The 27,410-nt window shown below is 46.2% G+C and overlaps 1 long non-coding RNA gene across 1 annotated transcript; it reads right to left on the reverse strand.

Moving 5' to 3' along the window:
* Positions 1–3,891: 3,891 nt before the first annotated feature.
* LOC138988181 (uncharacterized) lies at positions 3,892–26,738 on the reverse strand. Its single transcript, XR_011464434.1, has 3 exons — positions 26,151–26,738; positions 9,444–9,663; positions 3,892–4,102 (listed from the first exon to the last, which is right to left on the reverse strand). It is a non-coding gene; the product is annotated as an uncharacterized lncRNA (long non-coding RNA).
* Between the last annotated feature and the right edge of the window lie 672 nt (positions 26,739–27,410).

Below are 27,410 nucleotides of genomic sequence, written 5' to 3' on the forward strand. Positions count from 1 at the left end.
CCAATGCCTCCCAGCCTCCAGTCGGAGCCCCTTCTCTCCCAGTTCAACAAGTTTGGCCTCCTGGCCAAAAACTGAGTGTTTTGGACTTTGAAGAAAACATGCTCTGTTTTCCCCTGATGGCATCTCCGGGGCGGAGGGAAATAGACTGGCCTTTGTTCCTTTGTCCACAGGAGGAGATTACGGGAGGTCCCCAAAGCCGGGGCCGGGGCTGTGTGGGGAGGTAAGGTCTGGGCATTGGATTCAGCATAAGGCCGGCATTGTCCAGTGGGCTTCTTAGAGAAACAAAACTCTTCAATTACTGAACTGCCCACTTGGGCTCAGAGCCAGGCTGACCCGATTACCTAGCACATTTTTTTTTTTTTCATGAATGTCCTTATCTTCCAGGTTCTTTTTGGGCTTTGAACATAGCTACCATATTGACATGCAGAGTGCACCTTCCTCACGTAGGATGTTTCCTGAAAGAAAAAAGAAAAGCCTAAGAACCTCAAGGGTCTCAGGCTATATCTGTAGGCAGCACTCTTAATGACTGGACTGGTCAGGCAAGCAATTGTGAAAAACGAGCTATGGGGTCCACTCAGCATTGGTCATCGCTTGAATGTGAACCGAGGAACCACCTACATCTAAACTCCACATTCTCCTGCTAGCACACTATTTTTTGGTTTTATTTTTTTTATTGAGCAGTGAAGTCTCATTTTCAAATAAAATCATACATAGAGTGCAAATATGAAAATTATATTGAAAACTCAAAGTGGCATGTCAGCATAAATGTCCATTTGTTTAAACTCAGAATCTATGTTTAAAACACAATGAAACCACTTATGGACACGGGGAGAGGAGAGGAGAGGATGAGATGTATGGAAAGAGTAACATGGAAACTTACACTACCATATGTAAGTAGATAGCCAATGGGAATTCGATGTACCGCTCAGGAAACTCAAACAAGGGCTCTGTATCAATCTAGAGGGGTGGGATTGGGAGGGTGATGGGAGGGAGGTTCAAAAGGGAGGGGATATATGTGTACTAATGGCTGGTTTGTGTTGAGGTTTGACAGAAAACAACAAAATTCTGTAAAGCAATTATCCTTCAATAAAAAAAATAAATGAAAAAAAAAAACAAAACAATGAAACCAATGAGTCACTGCTAATTTACACCAGCAAACTACAGTTGAGGCCACAGACAGCAGTCACAGTTTTCTGTAAGTTTCAGAGTGTCATGTATGTTTGAATTTTATTTCTGTTGCACAGAATTGGATAAATTTCTTTCCCACAAGATTTGTAGCTGCAAAGGGCTGGCAGTTTCTAAGGAGCTCATCTTGGAGTGTCAACATCTTCGGTCTTCAGTAAAATTAGTCCACATATTACAAAACTGCATTGTTACTAATATTTTAGCTATAGGATTTCATTCAGTGGTTAAGACTTCACCTTCCAATGCTGGGGGCTGCAGGTTGGATCCCTGTTTGGGGGGAACTAAGATCCCACATGTCTCATGGCAAAAAAAAAAAAAAAAAAAGAAAACCAAAAACGTAAAACAGAAGCAATATTGTAACAAATTCAATAAAGTCATTAAAAATGGTTGACATCAAAAAGTCTTTTTTTAAAAAGCTTGACTGTGACTCTACACTTTATATCTTCAATGTCTGGTTCATATCAGTAGCTCTTAAAATGGACAATCATCTGAGAAATTACCTGTTGGGATTGTTGTCACCAGGTTCAACAGTTCAATTTCCTTCCCCCAGCACTTACTTATGCACTTAAGGAATACTACAGAAGGGTTCCTATGCATACAATTTTACATGAGAGGGCCCTGATTGAGCCTAAATTTAGAGGGAAAAAAGAAAGAAAAGAAACAAACAGAAAACAACAGCCTTTCCAAATCCATGCCACATTCCAAAAATATTCAAAGACACACATTTTAAGATATCAAGAAAGATTTACTATAGCCTTCCCCAAAGTTAAGATAATCTGGCAACTCAAAGTATCTTATTGATGACCTCAGTCATCAATGAGTTAAAATGTAATCTGTAAGGCACTTACATGTGTGTTGTTTTATATAGACAGTTTAACAGCGATTTCAAATTGTGTGAGAAAAATAATTTTAAATACTTCAGGAATTCCTGAAGTATTTTTTTTTTAAAAACTACCCGATGATTACATGTAGCTGACCATCAGTACATACGTATATACAATGGGATACTACTTAGCTATAAAAAGAAATGAAACTGACTCATCTGTAGAGATATGGATGAACCTAAAGTCTGCAACACAGAGTGAAGTAAATCACAAAGAGAAAAACAAATATCACATATTGACACATGTATGTGGAATTTAGGAAAATGGTACAGATGAACCTATTTTCAGGGCAGGAATAGAGGCACAGGTGTAGAGAATGCACATGTGGACACAGGGTCAGGCATAAAGAAGAGGGATGAATTGGGAGGTTGGGCTTAATGTATGTGCCCTACCATGTGTAAAACCGATAGCTAGTGGGAACCTGCTGTATACCACTGGGAGCTCAGCTCGGTGCTCTGTGATGACCTGGGTGGATGGGATGGGGGTTGGAAGGTGGAAGGGACATCTGAGAGGGAGGTGATATGCATATTCTTACACAGCAGAAACTAACACACCTTTGTAAGCACCTATATTGTTTTTGGTAGTGGTTGCTAAGATATATCCAACTCTTGAGTTTGGGTAGGCTCCGGGAGTTGGTGATGGACAGGGAGGCCTGGCGTGCTGCAGTTTATGGGGTCGCGAAGAGTTGGACATGACTGAGCGACTGAACTGAACTGAACTGAACTTTGTGATCCCATGGACTATAGATCGCCAGGCTCCTGTGTCTGTGAGATTTCCCAGGCAAGCATTTCCTTCTAGGGCATTTTTCCGACCCAGGGATCAAACCCACGTCTCCTGCATTGCAGGTGGATCCTTTACCACTGAGCCATCTGGGAAGCCCAAGACGACTATACCCCAATAAAAAACAAATTAAAAAAAAAAAAAAAAGACATCATGAAGGCTGACCCTTCTCCTTCCCTGACTCTCTTCTGTGAAATGACATGGGTATGAGCAGAGGAGGATTTACCAGGAAGGTAAGACGTTTCTGCCTCACGTCTCTCTCTTACAGGAGTCTATTTCAAGGCACTCCTCCTGCCATCTGTCTTTTTGAAAACTGCCAAAATAAGAATTTGTATTCTTTTCCCAAGAGGGCCAGGCAAACTGAGTAAGCCTCAGGCTTCGTGAGACCTGGATCTGGGCCTGGTCATTGGTGGTGAGGAGTAAAAGCCCTCTGCCCTTGGTAGCTGTTCAAGTGAGTGTGTATTGAGCACCTACAATGCAGCAGGCAATATGAAGCTCTGTTTACTCCGACTTGGAAGTAGAGAGAAGGAAAGGGAAAGATTATGGTTCTGCACCTCACCCTTACTTCTGCCCTAACTCTGATGCTCCCAAGGACCGTGTCTGTTTAGATCCTGCCTTGTGCTACCAGAGATATGAGGCGGCTCATGGGAAACACATTCAACAAAACTGTAAACCTCAAAAATAAAACCCGAGTCAGTGGAGACACCAAACCGAGCAGGAGCTTTGTGGATGCAGCCCGTCGAGTTGTTCCATTATCTAGGAGGTCAAAGAGGAAACCTTAAAGCTGGCGGGAATGGGAAGGGGGCTGCATGGAGAAGGGGTGTCAGGACCATGAATTCCAGGGCACATGGTGGCTGGGCATCTGGCTGGGCAGCCAGAAAGGTAACCCAGTGGTCGTTCAGCCAGTGAAGTCGTTATCGCCAAAATCTTGGCTTTCTCTGCCCACCGAAGTCAAATAACAAAATTATGGAGACAGAGTTGGGAGGAAATAGAAAGATGGCTTTAATCTTGAGCCAGTGGAGGAAAGACACAGTAGGTTCATGCCTCTAGGTCTGTGCCCTGCCTTCCATGAGGAATCTGGAGGATCTTACAGAGGAGGGCGCACAGTCAGAGGCAGGTGATAAGGGACAAAGTTGTAAGCATCTTGTATTCTTCTTCCTCTTGCATTGTTTTGAACACAGTCATATGCTGGTGTCTGGTAGCCCGGGTCGTTGGGTCCATTGTCTTCTGTTTATTGCACCGCGGCTTTCTTTCTGAAATGCAAAAAGAGAAAATCTACAAGGGGTGGTCTGCAAACAGTGCTGTAAAGGTGATCACCAGATACAGGATGTGATAAAAAAGAGTTAAAGGATAATATACAGGTAGGGCAGTGGTAAAGAATTCACCTGCTGATGCAGGAGACTCAAGAGATGTAGTTTCAATCCCTGGGCTGGAAAGATCCCCTGGAGAAGGAATTGGCAACCTACTCCAGTATTCTTGCATGGAAAATTCCAAAGGAGGAGGAGCCTGGCGGGCTACAGTCCATGGGGTCGCAAAGAGTCGGACACCACTGAGCATACATTGCACACATACACAGGTGCAGAACATAGCTCCTGCAGAGTTAGAGGGTGATGGGTGTGGGATGTAATTGACATATCAGGTCAGTCTCTTGAAAAACAAACTACAGATTAGGAACAGTTAAAATCAAAAAGATTAGTTACAGACTACAGACTAGGAATGGTTAAAGTTAAAAAAGAACCCATCAAAGGGCAAGAGAAAAAAATAGAAAAACTTTTTCCACTGCAACAAAGTAGTCAAGGGCAAGGCTTTGTGGGTCATGGATACTTGCTACAGAACTTGGACTTCTCCTGTTGGAACCTGGGAGACACTCAAGCATTGTGAGCATCGTGGTGACGGTACTGGATTTGTTGGTGACATGAGACGACTCTCAAGACTTTGTGTGATGTGATTTTAGGTTGCTCAAAAGACCTTCTGTCCCTCTTTCATGCATTTTCCTACATCCGGCTGTCTTTTTGTTGTTGTTCAGTCACTAAGTCATGTCTGAGTCTTTGCACCTCCAAGCACGCCAGGCTTCCCTGTCCTTCGCTGTCTCCTGGAGTTTGCTCCGATTCATGTCCATTGAGCGGGTGATGCTATCTACCATCTCATCCTCTGCTGCCCTCTTCTTCCTTTGCCTTCAATCCTTCACACTGGTTATCTTTCCTTTATGCTTCTACCTGCACCACCTGGACTGAGAACTTTCTCTCTTGGCCTCCAAGGTGGTCACAAGACCCAAGATCCACCATCATTCTCTGCCTTTTGAGAATCTGAATGTTCAGTTAGATACGCAGATATGATGGCCATGGCAGCAGGTAGAGCAAAGTTTTCTTGTAGCAGCCATGGGAGAGAAGGTTCACCTGTTCTACTTCCCAGGCCCTCAGGGCTTCCCTGGTTCATATCTTTCCTAAAGTGTGGTTACTGATCCTCATTTCCGAGAGCTTCCCCAGTGTTCTTCAAATAGATACATTTTGTGCTGAAGTTAAAGGACATTTCTGTTATTTGTTATCAACGCTTGGCAAATGTACCTGCAAATATAGCCCTTGATTTCTCCCTTGCAAATAGCTAATGACTGTACTTTCTATAGTCTATTACTTAGCTTTTATCACTTACTGATAAGCAATGACTCTAGGCAGAAAAGACTGTGGGGTTCTCTAAGTCATTTACATGTTAGCATGAATTATTGCTAACCCTTTAATTAAGGAGTATCTTGAAAGTGGCAAAGACAATAGCATGGAGAATGGGGGAAGTATGTCACTGGGCAAGAAAGAGGAAATAGAGTTTCTAGAAGGCCCAGTTAACGGATTTCAGAGTTTCTCTAATGTTAATCCCATCTTCCTCATATTCTCCTCTCTCTTATTTCTCCATTCTTGACAACTCCTTCAAGTCTCTTCAAGACTTCTGGACATCTCTAAGAAATCTAGAACATGTTGATCGTGACTGTCACAAAGAGAGGGGTACATTTCAGGTCATTTAGACTCTTCCATGCACAAGGTCACTCTCTCACACTGAGCATGTTGTCTGTAGATGGACAGTCCCAGCTACAGAAGACTTGCTGTTGCTCCCAATAGTCAATTCCTATGAGGGTTAGTGCTTGTCCAGAGCTGAGTCTGACTTCCTGCAAGGTTCACACATTGGCTCTAAATTTTTTTTCCTGAAACATGCCTGCTCCATCATCTACGGTTACCTTACAAACAGTTGAAAATAGACATCATGGGAGTTGAAAGATTTCTCTGAGCGAAATATATCCACACAAGACATATCTTTTCATTGCCGGTGAGCTCCTCACACTGGATTATTTCCCCATCTTGTCCTTGTCTTTTTGGAAACATAAGTCCCGGAGGTGGACACAGAGAAAACTCCAGATGAGGTTTAATCAGTTAAAGCACACAGATCACTTCCTTTGATCTGGAAATACACACGCCTAGTTCTATTGCCTATTTTGTTAGTTTTCGAAATAACTGATTTGTTGCAAGCTTGGTTTTTTTCGCATGAGAAGAAATTATGGAATGGAAAGTAGACAGAACCAAGTCATAGAGGCTCATATGCTGTGCAAAGGTATTTTGACTCTTACCTGTAGATGGTAGAAAGCATGATCTGTAGTCAATAGGTCTTGAATCTCTTAAAAGTTTTGTTTCCAGTTGAGTTTTTTGAACCAAAATACAGGAGCTCCCATTTGTCCCAGCGTGTGCCCTGAACTGGGGGGTTGCTTCTATGGATTTGACCCTCTAGGGGCTGAGTCATACTCTATACTGGCTTCCTCCATCCAAAGAGATTTCCATTTCTTATTTTTAAGCATAGCTGCATCAACCATGTGCTGTACTCTGCTCAGATGTTCAGTTGTGTCCAACTCTTTTGCAATTTCATGGACTGTAGCCTGCCAGGCTACAAAACGAAAGAACCTCTTGATGAAAATGAAAGAGGAGAGAGAAAAAGTTGGCTTAAAACTCAACATTCAGAAAACTAAGATCATGGCATCCAGACCCATCACTTTATAGCAAATAGATGGGGAAACAGTGGAAACAGTGGCTGACTTTATTTTGGGGGGGCTCCAAAATCACTGCAGATGGTGACTGCAGCCATGAAATTTAAAGACATTTACTCCTTGGAAGGAAAGTTATGGCCAACCTAGACAGCCTATTAAAAAGCAGAGACATTACTTTGCCAACAAAGGTCTGTCTAGTCAAGGCTATGGTTTTTCCAGTGGTCATGTATGGATGTGACAGTTGGACTATAAAGAAAGCGGAACACTGAAGATTGGCACTTTTGAACTGTGGTGTTGGAGAAGTCTCTTGAGAGTCACTTGGACTGAGGAGATCCAACCAGTCCATCCTAAAGGAAATCAGTCCTGGGTGTTCATTGGAAGGAATGATGTTGAAGCTGAAACTCCAATACTTTGGCCACCTGATGCAAACAGCTGACTCATTGGAAAAGACCCTGATGCTGGGAAAGATTGAAGCCAGGAGGAGAAAGGGACAACAGAGGATGAGATAGTTGGATGGCATCACCAACTCAGTGGACATGAGTTTGAGTAAACTCCGGGAGTTGGTGATGGACAGGGAAGCCTGGCGTGCTGCAGTCCATGGGGCTGCAAAGAATCTGACACAACTGAGCGACTGAACTGAACTGAACTGAGCCTGCCAGGCTTCTCTGTCCATGGGATTCTCCCAGCAAGAATACTGGAATGGGTTGCCATTTCCTATTCAACCAGGGGATCTTCCTGATGAAGGGATTGAACCTATGTCTCCTGCATTGGCAGGTGAATTTTTCACCACTAGAGCTACCTGGAAAGCCCCACAACATTCATACATATATATTATTCATTAATTCATTCTATCCTTAACTTAAAAAAGAAGGAAAAAACTTGAAATGGAAAATCTTGCATTTCTCCCTGTCCAATCTCATAATGCCAATTTCACCTTGGCTTTATCTTTCAAGATCATGCTGAATTTTGATTCTATCATTTACCTTATTATCATTTATCCTATCATTTACCCTATCTATCATTTACCCTATTATAAACCTCCCTGTCAGGTTTGTTTCTCCTTCTTATTTTCCCATAAACCTTCCATATTTTTCCCAAGGCAGAGGATCCTGGCACAATTTAAGTGTTTCAGAAATCAGTAAATGTTGGGGAGGACTTTGGAATCCCACTGACCATGGAATTATGGGGTTTGAATCAAGCTACCAAGATTTCAGGGCTTAGCAGGTGGTGCTAGTGGTAAAGAACCCACCTGCCAATGCAGGAGATCTAAGAGAGGTGGGTTCCATCCCTGGGTGAGGAAGATCCCTTGGAGGAAGAAATGGCACCCCACTCCAATATTCTTGCCTAGAGTATCCCATGGAAAGAGGAGCCTGGTGGGCTACAGTCTATGGGATCATAAAAGAGTCAGACATGACTGAAGCAACTTAGCACACACACACGCACCAAGATTTCAACAGGCAGTGGGATTCCAGGTGATAAGTGGGTTCCCCTGGAGAGATCTGACTTCAAACAGAAGTGCAAAGACTGGCTGATTTGCACCTCCTACTAGGAGACTGTTCAGGTGCTGAGGCAATGGAGGCAGGAGCATAGAGGGTCATAAATTTGAAGGCAGAGTGGGAGGAGGAAGAAACTCGAAGCGGCTATTCCCAGGTTCCCTGCTGGATCTACTACGACTCTCAGTCTAGCAAAAGGCCCCTCTGCCTCCTCTGCCTCTCCGCTCCAGAGAACGGAAAAGTCAGCATTCTCCCCATGCTGATGACATCTGTTACTGCCAGGGATTAAGAACGGCCTCCAAAGATATCTGCCCTGTTATCTGTTATTTCCAGACTGAACAGCCTAAAGTTATCCACTCTAAAACCAAAATATTTTTTTTTTTGGTTTTGTTTTTTTAATGGTCTAGTAAGACCTGCTAGGGAAATTCTCCAGGCTAAGATGATCAGGCTCATAATCTATGGAAATGGATGGCTCTTAGGCCAGCTAAGGAGGTCTGTGTGCATCCTCAGCCTTTTCTCAACCACAGTGATATCACTTTTATATGTTCTTTATATGGGACTTCTGCATCGAATTTACCTAAACAATGAGTTCTACGCTTTAATTAAGGTCTTAAAAGTGTTGCCTGGAGCTTTTTGAACTTAATCTTGCTTCTGTTTGTCTTTGGGTGGGAGCAGAGGGAGAAACATGGCATTTCCTGGTGGCTAAGATGGTAAAGAATCTGCTTAAAATGCAGGAAACCCAGGTTGGATCTCTGGGTAGGGAAGATCCCCTGGAGAAGGGCATGGCTCCCCACTCTAGTATTCTTGCCTGGAGAATTCCATGGACAGAGGAGCCTGGCAGGCTACAGTCTATGGGGTCACAAAATATTGGACATGACTGACTAACACACACACACATAGAGGGAGAGACAGTGTTTGGAAAAAAAAAAAAAATTGACTCTGCCATAGATTATCTTGAGTCACCTGCAGGTAGATGAGACTGTGGCCATATGTGTTTGTTAATTGCAAGAGATTAAAAACCCTCCTTAAGTTTATCAAGGATCATTCATTTGCTTATGTAATGGGTAGTGCAAAGGGTACCTGCTTCAGGCACAGCTGGATCCAGGTGCTCAAAGGCTGTCATCAAGCAGCTGCCTCTGCTCTCATTCAGTGATGCTTTCTCTTTTCTTGACTCTTTAATTAATCAGATGACCAATTTTAAACTAATCACCTTGCTCAGGAGATGGAGAATGCTTGCTGTCCAGCCTGGGTCATCTGTCCACATCCATAGGAAGGCCAACAGAGAGAAAAGGGGAAGTCTCTAAAAAGAAATGAAAGGAAAAGTGTTGGATGAACAAAATGATAAAATTTATTCCTACCACTGTAATAGAATAGAGACCCCAGAAACTAAGCATGTTTATATAGAATCTAATATATGGATGCAGGTAGTTTGACAGATCAGTGGGGAGATGAGATTCTGTTTACCAAAAGGTGTTGATAAAATGGTCACTCATCATGGGAGGAAAAAGGTGAAATTGGATCACTGCCTGACACTGCACTAAAAATGAATTTCAGATAAATGCGAGACCCAAGGGTCATTGTAAAAACTTTCAAATTCTTATGTAATGTAGTGAAGAATATCTTTCTCATTTTAGGATAGGGAAAAAAAATAAAGATAAAAAGCACAAAGTATAAGAGACTGAAAAATTTAAGAACATTATAATTAAGAAATTTTGTTAATCAAAAAAGACATATTAAAGAAAATGAAGAATCAAGCTATAAACTAGAATATATACAAACGACACACACCAGGCAAAAGGTTAGTATAAAAAGACACAAATATCAAAACATTTAAGAACTCTTACAATGCAATAACAATATGATAAATCAATAGAAAAAATAAGCAAAAGACATGGAAAGACATATTACTAACCCAAAAAATATGCAATAAATTTATGAAGAGCCGCTCAACCTCAAGGGTAATCAGTGAAATGCAAATCAAAATCCTGATGAGATGGAATTTTATGTTCAGGTAATTGACAGAAATTTAAAAGTCTAACAATATCAAGTGTTGATCAAAATGTGGAACAAAAAGAATGCATATTATACACTGCTAGCTGGAATGTGAACTGGTATCATCATTGTATAAGACAGTTTGGCATCATTATGTAAAGTTGAACATTTATAACCTATAAAGAAAGCTGAGAGCCAAAAGGCTCTGAGAGTCTCTTGGACTGCAAGAAGATCAAACCAGTCAATCCTAAAGAAAATTAGTCGTGAATATTCATTGGGACTAATGCTGAAGCTGAAGCTCCAATACTTTGGCCACCTGATGTGAAGAACCGACTCATTGGAAAAGACCCTGATGCTGGGAAAGATTGAAGGCAGGAGGAGAAGGGGATGACAGAGGATGAGATGGCTGCATGGCATCACCAATTCAGCGGACATGAGTTTGAGTAAACTCCGGGAGTTGGTGATGGACGGGAGGCCTGGTGTGCTGCAGTCCATGGGGTTGCAAAGTCAGACAAGGCTTACTGACTGAACTGAACTGAATCAATGAGGAGTTCACTCCTAGGTACACCCCTAAATGCATTTCTTACATATGTGTCAGCAGATGTGACAAGATGCCCATAACGATGCTAACTTTAATAGTAATCCAGAGACAACCCAAATGCCCATGGACAGGAAAGCGGATACATATGGTGGTATATTTGAGGGGGATTCCCTGGTAGCTCAGCTGGTAAAGATATCCATCTGCAATGCAGGAGACCCTGGTTCAATTCTTGGGTCGGGAAGATCCCCTGGAGAAGGGATAGGCTACCCACTCTGATATTCTTGGGCTTCTCTAGTGACTCAGCTGGTAAAGAATCCATTCAGCAGTGAAAAAAGATTGGTTGAGGCCACAGAAAACAAGAAAAGTGTACCTTCGTGACGATATACAGTATACTTTTTCAATACAATTCAAATAACCACTGGAAACAAAAGTTATCTCTTTTAGGCATGCATTTATATATGTGATAAAACTGTGTCTTAAAAAAAAAAAGGAGATGACAAAGTAAAACACCGAACGATGTTTTCTTTAGGGTGAGAAGGACCAGGAAAAGAGCAGATGAAAAGCACGTAAATGTGTGGAAAGATCTAGCTCTGGACATGCCCTTGGCTCACGGGTGTTCGTTGCATGGATTGACTCTGACAGTGTGTCATGACTGGAGGATTTTCATTCATCTGACTCTGTGCTCCAGAGATCCGTTTGATTTTTGAATGGTAAGCTGTTGGATAAATGCATGCAAATATGAAAGCAAAGATCAGTGCTTAAGAGAGACAATCAGAAGCTGATGGTTCGAAGATGATGTTTAAAGCCTTGGGAAGAATTTGGATGAGGAGGAAGAATTCAAGGAGGGAGGCTTGTGGTCCCCACTGTTTAGAGACATGGCAGAGAAGCTGAGCCAAGACGGGACCCCGAGGAAGGAAGAAGAACACTTGAGTGTGGTGTCTGCACCCTAAGAAAATAACGCATCTGAAGAAGAAGGTAGTGGTTAGCTGTGTTGAGAAAGGTCAGGCCAATGAAGTGACCACTGGATTCCAAGGTCACTTCAAGGTCATCGGTGACCTTGAGCAGAGAAGTTCCTATGGAGTGCAGCAAGATGAAACCTCTTGATCTTCGATGTCACCACCCTGCGTCAGACCCTTTTCTGTCTATCCCCCGTGACATCTCTGCCTCAGTCTGGTTCCCCACCAGCCTGTCTGCACCATATTGGACACAGGCCCGACTATGACTGTCCCTGCTGATGTCTGCTGATGCTGTATCTTCATGACAAGACAACTTCACCAGCAACCTTTCTTGGCGCTCTTGTCTCTCTAGTCTATTTTGAGCTTCTCAGAGTCACGTGTCTGCCCACCTCCAGGTGTGTGGCCTTGAGGGCCCATCTTTGCCCAGCCAGCAGTCTCTTAAGACTTAGCTCACATAGCCTGTGCAGAGTCTTTCCAGGCCGACCCTCCCCATCTTCTCCTCATCTGGCAGAGTTTCTGGAAGCGGGGCAGCAAGCTGAGAGAGGTGGTCACCTCGCTTCTGACTCCGACTCTGCCACTGGTAATCTTGGTGACTTGGAATCAAGCCCTTTCCTGCTCTGGGTTCTCTATGTCCTAATCTCTGAAAGGAGGAGGTTCAACTGGGGTGCTTTGAAGGCTCCTTCCCTCTGGGATATTCTGATTCTAAGGACAGAGGTGTAGATTTCTATTCTGAACGCCTGCCATCAAATGTGTAGACAGAGTGACCATAATCTTCTGTTCATAGGAAACTCACCTGGCCTTTGGCCAGTCAAGAAGTGGGGCTATGGACACACAGTGAGAGACTGTACATGGCGCCCAGTTGCTGGGTGGTTCTCCACCTAAGATCAGGGCTCTTTTCCTCAACAGCTAAGTATGGCCAGCGTCTAAGACTGGCTAATGCTTCCTAGGTATGGCAAAGAACCCATCTGCCAATGTAGCAGACCTAAGAGATGCAGGTTTGATCCCTGGGTCAGGAAGATCCCCTGGAGGAGGGCATAGCAACCACTCTAATATTCTTGCCTAGAGAATCCCGTGGACAGAGGAGTCTAGAAGGCTACAGGCCATAGGGTTGCAAAGAATGGGACACGACTGAAATGATTTAGCACCCACACATAATGGGGCCTGTCTGAGTCCAGCACAGCCAGTTCCTGGTTCCTTGGCTTCTTTGAATTGCAAAGGCTTTGGGAAATAAAAGGGAATTTTATTTTAAACCATTATTATGCGACACCAAAAGTGTTTCTCGTTTTGAAATGCCTAGTGACGATCGGTTTTATTTTTATACCCACCATTTCCTTGCAAAGAAATTAAACAAATAAACAGATGCCTCTCTCTCTGTTTTGGCTTGGATCCACAGACAATACAGTGCTTCCTGCACCATCTGCTGGCTCTGTAAAGGTAATTAACAAATGCACACTATTCCCAGATGAGGCTGGTTTCTAAAGGACAAATCACACCAGGCAAACAGGAGAGAAACAAAATTAGACCGTGGCAGGCATGCTGGCGGCTACAGACCCGGCCTCCACCGGAGTGCGTTGTTACAGCCGCTTGTCAAATTTTAGCTCCTGGAAATGAATTCAAATGGATTTAGCTAAGGAAACTGAATTTCACTCCTGCTGGGAGGCCCTTAATAAGGGGAGAGGACAATTTCAGGGTGTCCAGGATGTTTGTTTCTCAGATCTCATCCTCTGTCTTTATTTATCATCATTTTCTTAAGAAGGAGAAATTAAAACAGACCTCAACAAAAGCTCAAGATATAAGGCGGCATGGGACTCTGAACTTTGGTTTCAGAGGCAGGTAGATTTGGAATCTCAGTATCTGTCTGATCTGCCAGTATCTGTCTGATCTGTCTGATCTGTGTAGCCCCTCTGAGCCTCGTTCTCACACCTGCACGCTGGGGACAACAGTGATACGGAATGTTCAGACTCATTGTCACAATGAATGAGATCATGGATTCAGGTCAGGGGCCACATCCAGTGTCTGGCCAGTATGGAGCCCATGGTCAGTGGTAGCTGCTGTTAACATCACTATCGGGTAAGGATTCAGGACAAATGGCCTAATCCACTCTCAATGGCAGGGAATTAATAACCCTTCTAGCAAGATCCATATTCTAAAAGGGGCAGAAGCTCTGAATGTAAAAGGAGAGACTAGAAGAGTTGACCTTAACAAAAACCTAACCCATTTGAAAAGACCCCGATGCTGGGAAAGATTGAAGGCAGGAGGAGAAGGGGATGACAGAGGATGAGATGGCTGGATGGCATCACTGACTCAATGGACACGAGTTTGGGTGGACTCCGGGAGTTAGTGATGGACAGAGAGGCCTGGAGTGCTGCAGTCCATGGGGTCGCAAAGAATCGGACACCACTGAGCGACTGAACTGAACTGAACTGAAGTCTTAAAAAGATGCATTTAGGGGCAGGAGATACAATTACCATCCATACATATTCAAAATATCTAAAACCCAACAGAGTAAGTGCTCATTTGGACCAAGATTGAGGGGCTGGAGTAAGAGGTATGGGGTGGAAATTTAAAAAGTGGAGGAGAAAATGGGCTGCAATAAGATTGAAATAAGAATTGTGGAAGCAGAGAATTGTCTTCCTGGGAATAAGGAATTATTTGATATGCTTAAAGTTGTTGTTGTTGTTCAGTTGCTGAGTCGCGTCTGACTCCTTACGACCCCATGGACTGTGGCACATCAGGCTCCTCTGTCCTCCACTTTCTCCCGGAGTTTGCTCAAATTTATGTCCATTGAGTCAGTGATGCTATCTAACCATCTCATCCTCTGCCACCTGCTTCTTCTTTTGCCTTCAATCTTTCCCAGCATCAGGGTCTTTTCCAGTGAGTCAGCTCTTCACATCAGGTGGCCAAAGTATTGGAGCTTCAGCTTCAGCAATAGTCCCTCCAATGAATATTCAGAGTTGATTTCCTTCAGAATTGACTTATTTGATCTCTTTGCAGTCCAAGCGACTCTCAAGAGTCTTCTCCAGCACCACAGTTCAAAAGCATCAATTCTTCAGTGCTCAGCCTTCTTTACAGAGTTAGAAAGGACCAAACAGGAGATAATGAAAAGATGGGGAATCCTGGCATGCATCAGTCCATGGGGTTGCAAAGAGTCAGACATGACGTAGCAGCTGAACACCAACAACAAACAGGAGATGGTTCTGTAATCTTATAGAAGCTCAGAAGCTACAGAGTGAGGGGATGAGGATGGTGGCTTCTTTGTTTTCTTTGCCTCTGACTGGTCAAGTCAGGGGTCAAGGAACCTGCTTCTGGTTCCCCAGAAAAAAAAAAATCCCAAAAAACACTGTTCAATGAGAGACCCAGGGCTGCTGGAAGCAAAGTCAGAAGGTGGATGTTTGTTTTCCGATGGCGGCAAAAGATGCCCCGGCCAGTAAAATGATAATGTCTGCGGCCCTTGGACCCCTCCCTGATGGCTGGAACTTCATTTTTGTGGAGGGAAAGAGTCTTAGTAAATGTCAAATTCACCCACACTTGCTGCTGGTGCTGGATCTCTTAAAATATCACCTGCTAAGGGGCACCTGGCCCATGGCCAGAGGAGCCAGCAGCCAGCAGGCCCACCTGGAGAACAAAAGCTACCTCCATCTATCTGCCCTGAGCTTGCTCAAGGAACTTTGTCTTCTTCCTACTCAACAGCCTTCGATACTGACCTTCTCCTTGGTGACAGCTGGGAATTCAGAGCACGGTGACCTCAAGGCATCCAATTCTTCCTTTGAAATGCTTTGGAATTCTACCTCTTCCCTGATGTGTTCCCGAAAACCAGGACCAACCGAGGATAAATGCTCCTCCTCTGTTCTCTCTTCACGTTAGGGGCATCCTGCCATCACCACTCCTCTGATCTACTTCCTCATAATTTACATAAAAAAAAGAAGTAGCAATTACTGTAGACAGTACGGTAGTGGGTGTGTTAACTGGGCACATGATGGCAGAGAGAGGCTTCTTGTAAGAGAAAACCCTCAGTTCCGAGTCAGGAGTTGGACTTTCCTAGATCGATGAGATTGGAGAAGAAAATGGCACCCCACTCCAGTGTTCTTGCCTGGAGAATCCCAGGGACCGGGGAGCCTGGTGGGCTGCCGTCTATAGGGTCCCACAGAGTCAGACACGACTGAAGCAACTTAGCAGCAGCAGCAGCAGATTGATGAGGGGAGAATGGAATTCCAGTATAGAGACTTGGAGAAGCCTTGATGGGTGGAATCACGACTGTGGTCCTATTTTCTTGGCTGGAGTATTTAGAGGGCACTGAAAGCGGGTTGCAAAGCTAAAATCAGAAACAGCTTTGCTTTACAATGGCCAGGCCATGGAAGCAACCTAAATGTTCACTTACAAAGGAACGTGTAAAGAAAATGTGGTATAGAGAGATCCACAATGGAATATTGTCCAGCCATACAAAGAACAAAATAAAGCTGTTTGCAGCAACATGGCTGCAACTAGAGATTGTCATACTGAGTGAAATAAGTCAGACAGAGAAAGACCAGTATCATAGGATATCACTTACATGTGGAATCTTTACAAAATGATACAAATGGACCTGTTAACAAAACAAAGAGTCACAGATGTTGAAAACAAGCTTGTGGCTACCAAGAGGGAAAGTGGAGGGGAGGGATAAATTGCATGATTGAGACCGACGTACACACACTACTAAATATAAAATAGACAACTAATGAGGACCTCCTGTGTAACACAGGGAACTTACTCAGTACTCGGTAATGACCTGTATAGGAATGTGTGCTTAGTTGCTCCGTCGTGTCCGACTCTTTGCAACCCCATGGACTGTAGCCCACCAGGCTCCTCTGTCCATGGGATTCTCCAGGCAAGAATCCTGGAGTGGGTTGCCCTTTCCTTCTCCAGGGGATCTTCCAGACCCAGGGATTGAACCCAGGTCTCTTATATTGCAGGCAGATTCTGAGCTACCAGGGAAGCCCATGGTATATGAGAATAGAACTTAGAAAAGAGAATATATGTTTGTGGGTGTGTGTTAGTTACTCAGTTGCATCTGACTCTTTGTGACCCCATTGTAGCTCACCAGGCTCCTTTGTCCATGGAATTCTCCAGGCCAGAATATCAACCTGGAGATCTTCCCCATCCAGGGATTGAACCTGGTCTCACACATTATAGGCAGACTCTTTACTGTCTGAGCCATCAAGGAATCCCAAATACATGTATATGCATATGCATATGTATATGTGATTCATTTTGCTGCTCAGCAGAAACTAACACAACATTGTAAATCAACTAGACTTCAGTAAAAATTAATTTACAAAAATAAAGGGAAGAAGGAGGAGGGTTCAGGATGGGGAGCACATGTATACCTGTGATGGATTCATTTTGATATTTGGCAAAACTAATACAATTATGTAAAGTTTAAAAATAAAATAAAATTTTTAAAAAAAAAAAAAATTAAAAAAAAAAATAAATAAATAAAATAAAGGGCTTTCCATGGCCTGTCAAGGAATTTAGACTTTGTCTTGGAGACAAAGAAGTCCATTCAGAGTTTAAATGGTGATGACATGATTCTATGTGTTTGAGAAGGCTCATTCGAATGTCCATGGGGAGAAGGGATTGGACAGTAGCAAAGGAGACCAGGGTGCAGGTTATTGAAATCATCTCTGTGAAAAACGAGAAGGGCCTGAGATATGCAGTCAGTGCCTTACATATAGAAAGTGCTCACGTGGTGACATCACTAGCAATGGGCACGACTCGGGAGGAATCTCAGATGACAGATGACATCCAGGTTGCCCACTGGCATATTTGCTTGGGTCTGGAATTCCTCTATTAATGAGAGAGAGATTTGAGGACGAATTTTTCTCATTTCTCTTTTGCATGTCCAGTGACTATTTTGGTGGCGTAATTATTGAATTCAGTGGAGTTTGCTTGGGGTGGAGATAGGATGAAGAAAGTATCTGGGTGGCAAATTTAATGCTTGGATGATTATTTTGCACTTTTTCACAAACACAGGCTCTCTTGATAAAGCAGGTGCATTTGAGCAGATGGCGCTATCATCCCCCGATTTTACGAAAGGGAACTGAAGGGCAGGGACTGAGGCGCCTGTGCAAGGCTGATTCCTGAGGAGTAGCTTAGAGCCCAGCATGCAGCCTCTCAGGACAGAGGCCCCCTCAGAGCTCGGGCATCCTCAGAGGAGGCGGGAGCTTCTTTACCTGTATTCTCATGGGCATCCTCTCCCTCCCAACTGGACCTGGCCGCTTGGTAGCAGAGCATCCAGATGCTGAGATCTGAGTTGGAAATTCTACAAATACCTGCAGTGGACACGAGGCCAAGGACGGGCATTTCTGTAGCACCCAGGCCCTCTCTTTATCACCCCAGCTCCCACACACGTCACACAGCTGAGATCTGTGATGATAAGTGACAAAGACTATACTGTAATCTCCCTGGGTCAGGGAGATCCCCTAGAGGAGGAAATGGCAACACATTCCAATATTCTTGCCTGGAGAATCCCATGGACAGAGGAGCCTGGTGGGCTTCAGTCCATGGGGTTGCAAAGAGTCAGACCTGATTGAGTGATTGAGCGTGCGTACTGCAATCTGGGGGTTTCACAGGTGGCTCAGTGGTAAAGAATCGCCTGCAATGCAGGAAGCACAAGAGACTCAGGTTCAGTCCCTGGGTTGGGAAGATCTCCTAGAGTAGGAAATGGCAACCGACTCCAGAATTCTTGACTGGAAAATCCCATGGACAGAGGAGCCTGGTGGGCCACAGTCCATGGGGCCACAGAGTCGGACACAACTGAGTGACTGAGCACAGCACATACTACAATCTAGGCTTCTCTCCACCCTTTCATCTGCTTTCTTCCCTGTTCCCACCCTTGAAATGGCATCGTAATATTTATGGAACAAGTTCAAGTTCCCCGCCTGGCACTACAGAGCACCCCTGACCCCATCTGTCTTCTCTTTCATCATCTGTCCTCCTGTCTTTACAGGCACCTTCTCTTGTAACCAGAGTGTAGATGACGTTGGCTTTCCTGCCCCTGGGGTTGCCTGTACACTGATAGGGTCAGGTAAACTTGAGGTCAAGCCCACGCTCTGTAATTTATTAGCTGTGTGATCTTGGGCAGGTTTGCACAACTTCACTGAGCCTCAGTCTGTTCTTTACCATGAAGCTAATTATCCTTTCCTTGCAGACTTGTGTTAAGAATGAAGCAAATGTATGCCACGTGTTAGCACACACCAAGTATGCCGTACTATTGACAACCACCGTCTAAGATCAGTTCAAGACCAGCCCCTCTCATATCCCTGGTCATCACACAGAGCAATCTCCCTCCCTTCTGCCTCCTGGAAACATAATAATTGCTGAGATTTATTGAGTATTGAGGGCTTCCCAGGTACAGTGGTAAAGAATCCACCTGGAAATGCCAGAGACACAAGAGAAGTGGGTTCGATCCCTGGGTTGGGAAGATCCCCTGGAGAAAGAAATGGCAATCCACTCCAGTATTCTTGCCTGGAGAATCCCATGGACAGCCTGGTGGGCTAGAGTCCATGGGGTCACAAAGAGTCAGACATGACTGAGCGTGTGCACACACGCATTGCTATTGACTCTAGGCCCAGTACTATTTTCGTGGATGATCTTAGCTGACTGCACCACAAGCTGAAGCATCTTTCCTACCTGTATGTTATCGTTGTAGAAACTAAGACTCAGGAAGAGTCAGCTATTAGCCTAAGGTCGGGAAGCTAAGTGGGAGGGGAAGGATTCCAACCCAGGCATTCTCATGCAGGGCCAAAACTCTTAACTGTGGTGCTGGATCTAAGATGCCTACACCTGAAAAGTATATCCTGGGAGATGTAACTAGAGTTCCTCTTACTGCGTGTTCCACTCATAGACATTCATGGAGGCCCTTGCATGTGCCAGCCATGCACAGAGAGAACCAACAAGCAAGGTCCAGTTGTAAGGACCTCAGAGTCAGTTGAGAAAAGGACATAGGCACCCAAACCAATGCCACTCAACACTGCAGGCATGGCAGCTGAGCTTGTGTGCGAGTGAGGTCAGTGTCAATCTGGGGAGGTCAAGGAGGACTCCGTGGAAGAGGTGGTCATGTGTCTTTCCCATCTGGCATCCTTCTCAAGAATTAGCATTTCTGGATCGTCCTTTAACTTCCAATCATTTTCCTTCTCTCACCCTTTGGAGGGAGAAGCTTGTTTTGTAATCTTGGGGTGCTATAACAAAACACTGTAGACTGGGTGGCTTAAATAGTAGATATTTGTTTCACACATTTCTGGAGGCTGAGATCAAGGTGTTAGCAGGATCAGGTCCTGGTAAGCACCCTTTTCTCAGCTTTCAGATGCTGCCTTCTCACCGTGTCCTCACACGTCAGAGAGAGGGAGCTCTGGTCTAAGGCGTCCTCTTCTTATAAGCTTACTAAGTACATTGTGTGCCTACCTTCATGACCGCATCAAGCCCTGATGAACTCTCCAAGGCCTGTCTCCAAATACTATCCCACTGGGGATTAGGACTTCAACATATGAATTTGGTTGTGGGGGGTGGGAGTTGTAGAATAGCAGCTTTTGGTCCATAATAAGCTCTGGGAGTTGGTGATGGACAGGGAAGCCTGGCATGCTGCCGTCCATGGGGTCGCAAAGAGTCGGACACAACTGAGCAACTGAACTGAAGAACTTTTTGGTCCATACAGAAGTCTTTAAAATAACCAAGTGCCTGCTAAGTTGTTTCAGTCATGTCTGACTCTTTTAAACCCTATCGACTGTAGCCTATTGGGTTGCTCCGTCCATGGGATTCTCCAGGCAAGAATACTGGAGTGGGTTGCCTTGCCCTCCTCCAGGGGATCTTCCCAACCCAGGGATAGAACCTGCATCTCTTATGTAATTCTTCAGGTGTAATAGCATGGTGATGTCATAAAGTGAGAGAGAGGAAAATGAGGGAGTTATTTCTTTGCATTGTGGGTGCTCCTCTAAGGCTCTGAAGCTTGGAAGATCCAGCATAACTATTTTCAGGCAGGAGAAAGTCAGCAGGCAGGAAGCCTCAAGGTTCTGAGGCAGTCCCTCTGGAATCCAAAGATAGAAGGACTGAGAAGGAGGAGAAGGGGGTTTCAAGAGAGGATGGGACTCCTAAGTCACCCTTCCAGGTAGATTCTGCCAGAGAAGGACAGGTTAAATGATGCAAAGGTGGAGACACGTTTTGTATTTCCATCCAGGCTCCCCGTGTACCTGTGACCAGCAGGGATCAGACTGATGTGTCCAGATGCCCTTCTTTACAGTGAGATTAACTCAAGCAAGAGACAGACAGCAAGATCGTCTTTGTGAAGTCAGGAACGTGGCTCTGCCTCCTGTGTATGAACAGTGCTCCACCTGAATGTTGAACCCACCCTCAGAGGCAGCTCCCTCATCAGGGACTGAGTCATGACTGATCACGCTCAACTGTGTAGCCAGCCCAACCTCGTCTCAAGCCCCTGTTCCCCCTCTCTCTGCTAGTCTAGACTGTCACTAGACCTCCAGCTCTGCACTTGACCCCTAGTGGTTCCCTCTGCCCACGCCCAGGGGCCCCCACGCCTCTCTCCCTGTTGTCTATTCTGTCTCCTCCCTACAGTTGGTCAAGTCCGAAACTTACAAGGTTTGTGATGGGTTGCCATGGGGCTCTTGGTTCTATGTATGTTTCCCTTTTGGTGGCGCAGTGCTCCAAGCTGGGCAGCACGGTGAGCATCTTATATTGGGTGGGATGATAAAAAAGATCCTGGAGTTGGTGTCAGAAAACCTTTCACCTCAACCCCAGCTCCTGCACTTACTGGCAGGGAGATGTCGTGTGTGTCCATCTTTCTGATCCCAAGCTCCCTCCTGCCAGGGTTTGTGAAGGTCACCACCACAGCCCAGGGGTTGCCACTGCCCACACCACCATAAACAGGGGTGAAGTGTGACACCCACACAACCAGGGCTGGCGAAAAAGCCCCATCCTGGGCCCTGTTCTCTAGGAGGGCAGGGGTGCAGCTTCCGAGACTCCAAGCGCATCAGGTAAACAAGCCCGTAAGAACCTGACAGGCTCTTTCCCAGCCTCAGTTAGGGAAACAAAGGCTCCCTTTAGGCTGCACCCTTCTCCCAAAGTCCCTGAGGCTGCTCTCTGCTTCTCAGAACATCCTCAGAAACAACTGGCCCTTGTACTGATGACACAGAAAATCAGGATCAAAGAGACTGATGACTCATTTGAGGTCACTGGAAAAAAAGGTGTTGGATCTCTACTGGGTTTCTGCTCCTCCCAGCTCTACCCCTCTGCTGCTAATTAAGAATCTACCTGGTGAGGCAATTGCATTTACAAAACTCCCTCTGTTTGCAAAGTGCTACTGAAATGTGGTTATAAGGGGAGTCCTCTAGGAGGCCTCTATCCTGGAGGACTTTACAAGCTGAGCCCAGACAAGTGACAGATGACATCTGATCAGTCCTGAGTGGTGCTAGGGGCTTGTCCTGAAGCTGGAAGCAGGTAAGGCTGAATGGAAAGGGTGAGTCTGAGTAATATTAAGAGCAGAAATCACAAAGCACAGAGAAAAGTGGAGGAGGCGTCATTAGGAGCAGCTGCCAAATGAAAGCGGCAGGGCCTCGGTGGGTGTGGACTTGCCCACCGACTGCCTCTCTGGGGTCATCCTCCCCCACCTCCCCCCATCCTCCACCTCTGGGCCCCCCCAAAAACCAGGACCCCAATTGGACTTGCCGTTGCTGGAACACGCAGGGCTCTTTCCTGCCTCCCTGACTCTGTACACGGAGCTCCCTTCCCTGGAATGCTCCTTTCCTCTCGTGCCTACAGGAAGAAGAAAAATTGACTCCATCTCTCCTCTTCAATGAGGCCTTTGCCAGCTTCTATAGACAGAGATGACTGCTGCTGCCTCAGGCCCCATTTGAATTGCAGTGAAAAGAACAGTGGGTCCTTGAGGGTTTGATGTGCACGCATGTGTGTGTTTGTACATATGTGTATGCATATGTGTGTGGTCTATATAGAAATCATAGGTAGCCAGATAAGGTGGTAGTCCCTAGTGGTGCCCAGCTCTTTGCCATCCCATGGACTGCAGCCCATGAGGCTCCTCTGTCCCTGGGGTTCTCCAAGCAAGAATACTGGAAAGGGTTGCCATTCCCTTCTCCAGGAGATCTTCCCAATCCAGGGACTGAACCCAGGTCTCCTGCATTGCAAGCGGATTCTTAACCGTCTGAGCCACCTGGGAAGCCATAGACAGATAAAAATCTCAATTTTTAGAGCAAGTCTGTGATATTAGCCCCATTTTACTGCTGAGCCTCCATAACAGAGGGCTGGAGACTTTAACTTTCCTGAGATGATTCAGCATCTGAGTTTGGACTGAGGCTCAAACTCTCACTTCCTCTCTCAGACAGGCTGCTGCTGCTAAGTCGCTTCAGTCGTGCCCGATTCTGTGCGACTCCATAGACGGCAGCCCAGCAGGCTCCCCCATCCCTGGGATTCTCCAGAGAAGAACACTAGAGTGGGTTACCATTTCCTTCTCCAATGCATGAAAGTGAAAAGTGAAAGTGAAAGTGAAGTCGTGTCCAACTCTTAGCGACCCCATGGACTGCAGCCTACCAGGCCCCTCCATCCATGGGATTTTCCAGGCAAGAGTATCTCAGACAGGAGGAAGTCCTTCTCCATTCCAAAGACGGTGACATCTGATTCACCTGCCTCACGGCTGCCCCTGCTCTCAGGGCCCAGCTCTGGAGCGGAAATCCAATGCACATCTGTTGAATAGAATTGATTCAAAGAGAGCTGGCAATTAGAAGGCTTTTGCAGACGTTGGTGGGACGAGGTGCGGTGGCATAAAAGATGAGTGAGGAAAGCAGGAGTCAATTAGCAGAGGATGCTCCAGCCTATGATAAGGAGCTTTAATTTGACGGGAGACAATGGGGAGCCATTCATTGCCGAGCTCGGGGAAAGGTGGTGACAAGCCCCTAATGACACATGAGGGCCTTTGAAACCTCTAATTGCTGCCTACAATTTTCCTATTTCCTTGCAGAAGTGACGGGCCAGGCCCAGAGGATGAGCAGGGGGCTGCCGTTTCCCAGGCTGCCCCGCCCACAGCAAGGTCTCCAAGATATCACCAGCCCTTCCCCAAGGGCTGAGCAGGGAGGCTGTGAAGGAGCCCAGTCACTGCCCCTGCCTGTACCTGAACCCTGATCAAGGTCCTCCCAGCCTCCCACACCCAACAGCTTATGTGGCTCTTGGGATGGAAGGAGTCTGCAGGGACCCTTGGACCCCTCACCCCGTCACAACCCTCAGGTACCATCACTATTGGCCTTTCTGCAAACTTCTGCCCACCTCCACCCTTCCTGTCCCACCTACAAACCCTCCCTGGTCTCTGTCCAAAGAGAGCGTCCACTGCTTCCCAGGATGTCAATTGCACCAAAGCAGGAGGCTTCCCCGCCCGCCCCATCACCACGTTAAGAGTCCCCACACAGAGAGAGAGGAAGGCGATCCTGAAATCCTGCTTGTCGGAAGATGGCGGGCTGCTGGGGATTTCATCATTTATTTTTTCCAAGCTTGGGATCCCTCGCTCCTTCTGTCTGGCACAAAACCATGAGGAGACCAGTGCCTGGGGCTCTGGCCTCCCAAAGCCAGTGATCCGCCAACAGCAGAACAGATTCCAGGCACACAGGACAATGGGCTCTTGAAGCCGCAGAAAGTCGCTCAGTGCTGTATTGTTTGCGTGTGATGCGGCTTCTTGAGCACACACAAACACTCCCTTTTTTTTTTAACCAGCCCCGTGACAGTGACTTAATTATCGCCAAAGATGCTGAGAAGGATTCAAATTGCAAACGTCTTCCCCCACCTTCCCCCCAACCCCGCCCGCCCCGCCAAAAGGGAAGGAAATAAAACCAAGCCCCACACGTGAGACAAAAAAGCCGGGCACTGGGCAGGAATGTGAACTCGGCAGCGGGTACCAGGTGCATTAATTACACTTGATTGCGTGTGGGTTTACGACTGTGATCACTGGCGTTCGATCACTGGCCCAGCATCTGTGCCCAAGGAAATCCTTGGTATTTTGCAAAGCAAGATGAATATTGGCCAGATGGTGACTTCACAAGGGCATCACTCATGTAGCATTTTCTTGCCCCAACACAGATTTCTGTGAAGGAATCTTGAATGCCACGCCGAACAAAACAGAACAAGAAAACCCAGTCCCCCCAGGAGGCGCAGCCGTAAGCTGAAGATGAATGGTTTTGACAGTGACTCCGACAGGAGCCCACATGGCAGGCAGGTCCCAGGCTCCAAGCTGCAGATCCTACCAACGCTGTCACAAAATGACATCATCCCGGCATCTTCAATGCCCAGTGGGAGGGGGAGCCCCGAAATGTCACTCTGCAGGAAACTGGCTCCCTTTCCTATTTTTTTTTTAATTAAGTTTGTGTGGTGATGGGTCTCATCAACACCTGCTTGCTTGGTAATTTGATTTTGATGGTGACCAAGTGGTCTTGCCTGGAAATCCCCACAGACAGAAGAGCCTGGCGGCTACAGTCCGTGGGGTCTCAAAGAGTCAGACACGACTGAGCAGCTAAACAACAAAGGGAAGAATGTACTTTTGGCTTCAGCAACCAGGACTAGTTCCCGGGCACTGGAAGGGACACTGAGATCGAAGCAAATGTCTTTTGAAGCTCTTAAAAACAAGCAAACCAAAGCCCTGGTGTTATCAGGCCACTCTCTAGCAAGCAACATAGCCCAGTTCCGAGTTGGTCTGAGAAAGGTCTTGCTCTCTGAGGACTAATGTGCGTCTGACCCACATGGAGTTAGAAGAGTAGGCGTCGCACACCTGCCAGTGGCATTTGAAGTGTGGTCAGCCTGTCTGGAATCCATGCAATTTCTACAACCTACACACTTCAGTCCAAAACCACAAAATAAGGACATGCAGCTGAAGGTCACGCTGCTTCAAAACAAGGTCAGCCCGAGACAGTTCAGAAGCAGATATAACCAGAGTATGCAGCTGGGGTGTGGCCTTTTCACCCTCAGGGTTTCTGCTCACAGACCCTCCAAGTCATAATGACGTGGGGCAAGACAGGACAAAAACCAGCCTAGAGAACGACGTCGCAGCATCGTTTTCCTGATGTTGTTCCTTGTCTTCAAAGGCATCATCCGGTTGTGTTAAAGAAATAAATAATAGTAGTAACCCCAACCGGGGACACACCCACTTGCACACCCACTCTCTGAGACGCACGCGTCCCCACCCATCAGTCCCTGTAGCCTGCTGCCAGGTGTACTTGTCCAGAGAACGGGCCCTGACGTCCAGGGCCCCGCTCCCCCACCTACCTGCTGTGTGACCTTTTTCAGGTGACTTGACCTCTCTGAGAGTCAGTGTTCTCAAGAGGTAAACAAGGACAAGAAAGAGAACCTAGTGCACAAGCCGGTCAGGACTGACTGAGGAGATGCTTTGAAAGCGCGGAAGGGAGCTTGGCACTTGGCAAGCGCTCTTGCTGTTGTCGTCCAGTTGCTAAGTCGTGTCCAGCTGTTTGCGACCCCATGGACTACAGCACACACCAGGCTTCCCTGTTGTGCACTAACTCCCAAGCTTTGCTCAAACTCATGTCCAGGGAGGCAGTGATGCCAGCCAACCATCTCCTCCTGCCTTCAGTCTTTTCCACTCTTTTCCAATGAGTCGGCTCTTTTGCTCAGGAAAGTGCTTGTGAAAGGTCAGCAACTATTTATTACGCAGCGCGGCAGCTGTGGAAGTGAAACAGGGCCTTCGGACCTCCACCAAGGGCACATCTGTCTTAAGTGGTAAAAATAAGATTGGCGGAACCCAGGCCCTTCTGGGCTGTTGCTTCCTGCTCTGTTCGACGGATGCAAATTCGTGGCACGAAGCCCAGGGACCGCGGGGCCTTCTCCGCAGGCGTGATTTGGCAGGCCACCCTGGCAAGCAGCCCACCTTACCCCATTTAAAAAAAAAAAAACCTCTATTGTTTCTGAGAAAGGCTATTTGATCCTCCAAATAAAATGCTATTCGCTGTGCCCCCGGAACAGAAACAGCTCAGGGGAGCCAGCCCCTCCTACTAAGAATCTGCAGCCCGACACCAGCCAGGAGGGGCCGAGCCGGGTGACTCAGCAGAAAACGGCCTGTTGCTTACTTACAGCCCGCCTACCCCGCAGGCCAGGAGAGGAAGGCCTCTGTGAGGCAAACGGAAAAGGACTCTGCTCCCCACCCGGGGCCCAAAGCATCCTTTGTCCCCTGGGACTTTAGACAAGAACCTCCGTGTTGACATTTCAGCTGGCAGAACCAGCCAGGCCTGGCCCAGAGAGGCAGGAACCCCTTGGGGTGCTAGGAGCCTCCGTCCACACCCTGCGGCCTCCTTCCTGAGCCCTTTGTACATATTCGCTTGTTGAATCTCATTGCTATGAGTTGTCAAAGTACTGTGTCTCTAATCCGCACATTTAGGCATCAGTGTTCTCTCAACAACTTTTTTTTTTTTTTAATTTATTTTGATTGGAGGCTAATTACAATACTGGGGTGGTTTTTGCCATACATTCACATGAATCAGCCATGGGTGTACATGTGTTCCCCATCCTGAAACC

The sequence above is a fragment of the Bos mutus genome, chromosome 6 (genome assembly GCF_027580195.1).
Source record: "Bos mutus isolate GX-2022 chromosome 6, NWIPB_WYAK_1.1, whole genome shotgun sequence".
NCBI lineage: Eukaryota > Metazoa > Chordata > Mammalia > Artiodactyla > Bovidae > Bos > Bos mutus.